At 52.4% G+C, this 5,772-nt stretch overlaps 1 long non-coding RNA gene across 1 annotated transcript in view; it reads right to left on the bottom strand.

Annotated features, from left to right (window-relative positions):
- The window catches only part of LOC119268894, a 53,388-nt gene that overhangs the window by 18,207 nt on the left and 29,409 nt on the right, over window positions 1-5,772 (bottom strand). The window lies entirely within an intron of this gene.

Below are 5,772 nucleotides of genomic sequence, written 5' to 3'. Positions count from 1 at the left end.
AACAGGACCCCGTGGTGTGGTGGAGGGCTGGATGAACAGTAGACGGTGGAGGGGTGCCCGTGGAGGGATGGTTGAACAGGACCCCGTGGTGTGGTAGAGGGCTGGATGAACAGTAGACGGTGGAGGGGTGCCCGTGGAGGGATGGTTGAATAGGACCCCGTGGTGTGGAGGGCTGGATGAGCAGTAGACGGTGGAGGGGTGCCCGTGGAGGGGTGGTTGAACAGTAGCCGGTGGAGTAGCGCGCGGTGGAGGTTGGATGAACAGGAGCCCGTGGAGGCTGGAGGAGTTCGACGGTAGCCCGTGGAGGCTGGAGGAGGTCAACGGTGGAGATGAACAGTATCCCGTGGAGTCCCGTTTTGCGGTACGCCACACCCCTCCCGATGAACAGGACCCCTGTTTCGACCGTAGCGCTCCAACACAAGTCCGTTTCGTCCGTTTTGCGGTATGCCACACCCCTCCCGATCAACAGGACCCCCGTTTCGACCATAGGAGGTCCGTTTCCTCCGTTTTGCGGTACGCCGGACCCCTCCCGATCAACAGGACCCCATTCCGAACGTAGGAGGTCTATTTCCTTTGTTGTGCGGTACGCCAGGCCTCGTTTCCATCGCATGTGCCGTCCAAGCCCTCCCCCGATGAACACGACCACACATTCCGTTCCAACCCAGTCGGTTGGCTCCCACGCGTTCCATTGCCTCCTGATGAACACGACGCACTCCGTTGCCTCCCCATGAACACGACGCATTCCGTTGCCTCCCCTTGAACACAACGACGACGCTGCCTCCCCATGAACACGACGACGACGACGTTGTTTCTCCGTTTCGACCCAGCCATGTACACGAGCCCTGGCCATACGTATGCACGAGTAGGCGTTCGAGACCCCGCCCGTATGTACACATACGTGGCCGTACTTTATTTCTTGCACCATGGCCGATGTACGTACGTGTACATGCTACGTGCGCGCCTCTACTACGACACATGCGCGCCTCCACATCCACCAGTATATATGTACGTACACGTTCGTGACCAGAATGACAACGCTACGTACGCTTTGACCAGGTGGGTCCCGACTGTCAGGCACTTCCTTGCCTGCGAAGATGTAGCTGGTGGGTCCCAGCAGTCAGGGGGGCGAATCGTTTTTTTTTGCCCGGACGCACTTCCTTGCGTGCGAAGATGTAGCCTGTGGGTCCCAGCAGTCAGGGGGGCGAATCGTTTTTTTTTTGCCCGGACGCACTTCCTTGCATGTGAAGATGTAGCTGGTGGGTCCCAGCAGTTAGGGGCAAACGTTTTTTCGTGAAATACGGTGGCCCGTCCGGTGGGTCCCCGCTGTCGGTTGGAGGAATAATTATTTTGCACGTAATAAGGAGGCACTTCCTTGCTGCGGTCGTGGACCCAGCTGTCAGCCTCTCCACGTACAGTCCACGTCCGATGGAAGCCGTTTCTTGACCATGTTGACCACGCCGCGCCGAGAGCACCAGGGCGGTGGACGACGGCGAGGCCTAGGAAGGGGTTGACGCGGAGCCGGGGAAGACGCGGCAGTGGATGCTCACGTGTAGAGGAGTACAAGGGTTCACTGGTTCGCTGCGGTGTGAGGCTGTCGTCGTCGCAGAATAACATGGGGTGTGGGTGAGTAGAGGGATGGCCTGGCCAGCGGTGGGAGTAGTAGGGGGCGGTGAGGCCTCCGCCGCATCGCAGCCGGCCACGAGAGGCAGGAGCACGAGGCACGACTGGCGCTGGTTTGGACGGCTGGAGCAAGAAGACCAGAGGTTGAAGAAGCACTACGGCCGTTGGATGGACATCGTACGGTCACTGGAGCTATAATCGTGCATATTGACTAAGTTGACGAAGCCCTCCGTCCCCGTCAACTTAGTAGGCCCACAAGTCAGCCTGCCACTATACTGGGTCCCAGCTAACAAGGGGAGTATTCATTTTTTTTGTGCGTAATAAGGAGGCACTTCCTTGCATGCGAAGATATAGCTGGTGAGTCCGAGCTGTCAGCGGCAGTAACATTTTTTCGTGAAATACAGAGGCCCTTTCGGTGGGTCCCTGATGTAAGGTGGAGGAATCATTATTTTGCGCGTAATAAGGAGGCATTTCCTTGCGTGCGGCGTGGACCCAGCTGTCGGCCTCTCCACGTACAGTCCACTTCAGATGCATGTCGGTCGTTGACCACGTTGACCAGGCCGCGCCGAGAGCACCATGGCGGTGGACGACGGCGAGGCCTAGGAAGGGAACGACACGGAGGCAGGGAAGACTCGGCAGTTGTTTCCCACGCGGAGGGGAGTACGACTGTACGAGGGTTTACTGGTTCGTCTGCCATCGCCAGAGAATAACAACAGGTGTGGGTGAGTAGAGGGATGGCTAGGCCAGCGATGGGAGTACGGTGGGGCGGTGAGGCCAGCGCGGCAGCACAGTCGGCCGCGGGGAGGAGGGAGCAAGCAGTCCCGCCGGCGCTTGTTTGAGTGGCTGGAGCAGGAAGAGCAGAGATTGAAGAAGCACGACGGCCGTTCGATGGACATCATACGGTCACTGGAGCTAGAATCGTTCATATTGACTAAGTTGATAAAGCCCTCCATCCCCGTCAACTTAGTAGGCCCACAAGTCAGCCTCCCATCATGGTGGGTCCCAGCTAGCAGGGGGAGCATTCATTTTTTTTGTGCGTAATAAGGAGGCACTTCCGGTGGGTCCAAGCTGACAGCGGGGGGAACGTTTTTTTCGCGAAATACGGTGGTCCGTCCGGTGGGTCCCAGCAGTCAGGGGCAAACTTTTTTTGGCGAAATACGATGGCTCGTCCGGTGGGTCCCAGCAGTCAGGGGGAAACGTTTTTTCTGCGAAATACTGGTGGCCCGTCTGGTGGGTCCCTACTATCAGGTGGAGGAATAATTATTTTGCGCGTAATAAGGAGGCACTTCCTTGCGGCTGTTGTGGACCCAGCTGTCAGCCTCTCCACGTACAGTACTCTTTCGATGGAAGCCGGTCGTTGACCACATTGACCACGCCGCGCCGAGAGCACCACGGCGGTGGATGACGGTGAGGCCTAGGAAGGGGACAACACGGAGCCGGGGAAGACGCGACAGTGGATGCCCACGCAGAGAGGAGTACGAGGGTTCACTGGTTCGGCTGCGGTATGAGGCTGCCGTCGCCGCAGAATAACAGGAGGAGTGGGTGGGTGGAGGGATGGCCTGGCCAGTGGTGGGAGTAGTATGGAGACGGTGAGGCCTCCGCGGCAGCACAGCCGGCCATGGGAGGCAGGAGCATGCGTCACGACCGGCGCTGCTTTGGGCGACTGGGGCAAGAAGACCATAGGTTGAAGAAGCACTACGGTCGTTGGATGGACATCGTTGCCCACGCCGCGCCGAGAGCACCAGGGCGGTGGACGACGGCGAGGCCTACGAAAGGAACGACACGAAGCCGGAGAAGACACGGCAATGGCTGCCCACGCGGTGGAGAGTACGAGGGTTGACTGGTTCGGCTGTCGTCGCCGGAACATAATAGGAGGTGTGGGTGAGTAGAGGGATAGACAGGCCAGGGATGCGAGTATGATGGGGCCATGAGGCCTGCCTGGCAGCACTGCCGGCCATGGGAGGCGGGAGCAGGCGGTTCCGACGGCGCTGGTTTGGGTGGCTGGGGCAGGAAGATCAGAAACTGAAGAAGCACGATTGCCGTTGGATTGACATCTAACGGTCTGACGCTGGTAGAGTTGATTGTTGACTAAGTTTCTTTTTTGAGAAACCTTGTGTACGCATGAACTTAGTAGGCCCATAAGTCAGCCTCCAAATCTGTGGCAGACAACATAAAGCCCATTTACTATTTTTTATAATTTGCAGCCCATTTGCTAATTCTTAAGTAATTTATTACAACCCATTTTCTGCCCAGGACCACGGTTAAAAAGTTCAACCTTATTTTGTATATTTTGGTGGAGTCCGAACTGTTGTAATCCCAAAATGATAAACATTTTTTAAGAACTTATTGATTTGCCAAAAAATCGTTTTGTTTTTATAAGCAAATAAGATGTGGGACAATTGAGTTGGTTTAAGGGAAAACCACTGGTAAAAAAGTCAGCGCTGGGTGGGAAAAAACAATAAAAATAAGGATGTAAATATGAAAAGGGAATTTTATGCGATTTCAATATAATGATACGTGTATATGAACTAGTAAAACTATAGGTAGAGATTAGAGAACAGATGTAGGACATGCGTTTCAAGAGGATAATAGAACTGGGCTGTGTGTTTGATTGAGTAAAAAAACTGCCTGCGGATGTTGTAAGACAAAATATAACTAACGCTGGCGGGCCAGAGGCCAGTAGATACCTGCTGGATCTTTGTGCCCCATTGTCGTCATGGGTTGAGTCTGTTAAAAACAAAACCAACCCTAGGCAGTCTACAGCCCAGTTGAAACTTGCTCGACCTGAAAAAACAATATACGTGCTCAATAAACGAGAGAATTCTGCAAGTACAGACTGATAAATGGGATGCAACACAGATATTGTTTTTTATCGTGATAATAAGTGCATGCACTTGTTTCGAGAAAATTAGAGAACTGGGAATTCGGCGGGTGCTTATGCTACCCATCAAATAAAAACCAGGTGCCTGAAAATTCGTTTCGAAACAAATGATTCAGCTTTATATCCACGTCGACCCTCGGCATGATGGTTGAAAGCAAATGCAAGTTCATACCAAAAGATCGTTAACAACAATACCAACTTGCGGATAACAAGGTAGTACAACTACCAATACCAAACTAACTTATAATCATTTTACTCCTGGCCCTAGTGTTCGTCTGGTAGAAAATCTTGCAGAGGACCAGCTCCTGCTCCTTCTCTTGCCACAGGTCCCCGAGGTGGTACTGGTGCATCACCCAGTTTGTCCTCTGTTGGTCGAAGTTCTTGTTGGTGTGCAGCATCATAACCTTTTTTGTTGTCCGTCTGCCGGCTGTTGACCATCACCGGCAAGGTATTGCCGGTCTTGTGCCACATCGCGTGCATTCCGCACTCCGACTGTATCTTGCGACGCGTCCACGTGCCCCTTTTGAACTCCCTGGAATTGCGCTGGAAGAAATGCTTCCTTAGGCCACTCAGTGTGATACCTGCAGTATTGTTGAATACAGGTTTTAGTGTACCTAGTTGGCATTTTCATAACATCTTTGGCATGTTGTAGTCATTTGTTTCACTTTTTATTAACTGTCAAATTGTAATTGATTCACCAGATCTGCGTCTAAAAAGAAAAATATAGCTATAAACAAAGGAATATGTTTGTGCAAGTAGACGGCCGATAGGTGTCTTATCTGGAAGTTTCTCAGGTTGGGTGTAGCATATGCCATGCTCGCTGTCGATGGTTGATATGAACAAATCGATGAGAGACTGAAATCTCGCGTTGTCAGCACTCACTTTGGCCTCAAGGTGCTCGATCAGCTCCTGATCCGTGGGATCGAACTTGACGCCAGCCGGCAGCACCGGCCAATCCTTCTTCGACTTGCATCGGTAATTCCAGTTATATGGTACTCAATGTATGATCAATCGACTGTTTTAAGTAAATGATGAAAGATTTCGACAGATAAGTGGTACTTCAAATCTGAAATCCAGAATATCCGAACACGCCGTCGGGATTCTTGTGTCACCTCATGCGCAACCTATTGTCACGTTAATTCAATGTGTAGACATGATGAATAATTTAACCGACGTATACTAGTATTGCTACTGTACTGGAGTACTTACTAGTTGTATTTAGTGTCACAATTTTACATAGATTTAACTAACAAGTACGCACTTGAAGCTTA

This window comes from Triticum dicoccoides, chromosome 3A (genome assembly GCF_002162155.2).
Source record: "Triticum dicoccoides isolate Atlit2015 ecotype Zavitan chromosome 3A, WEW_v2.0, whole genome shotgun sequence".
NCBI classification, from domain to species: domain Eukaryota; kingdom Viridiplantae; phylum Streptophyta; class Magnoliopsida; order Poales; family Poaceae; genus Triticum; species Triticum dicoccoides.
The sequence above is the reverse complement of the archived record's forward strand: the minus strand, read 5'-3'. Positions and strand labels throughout refer to the sequence as shown.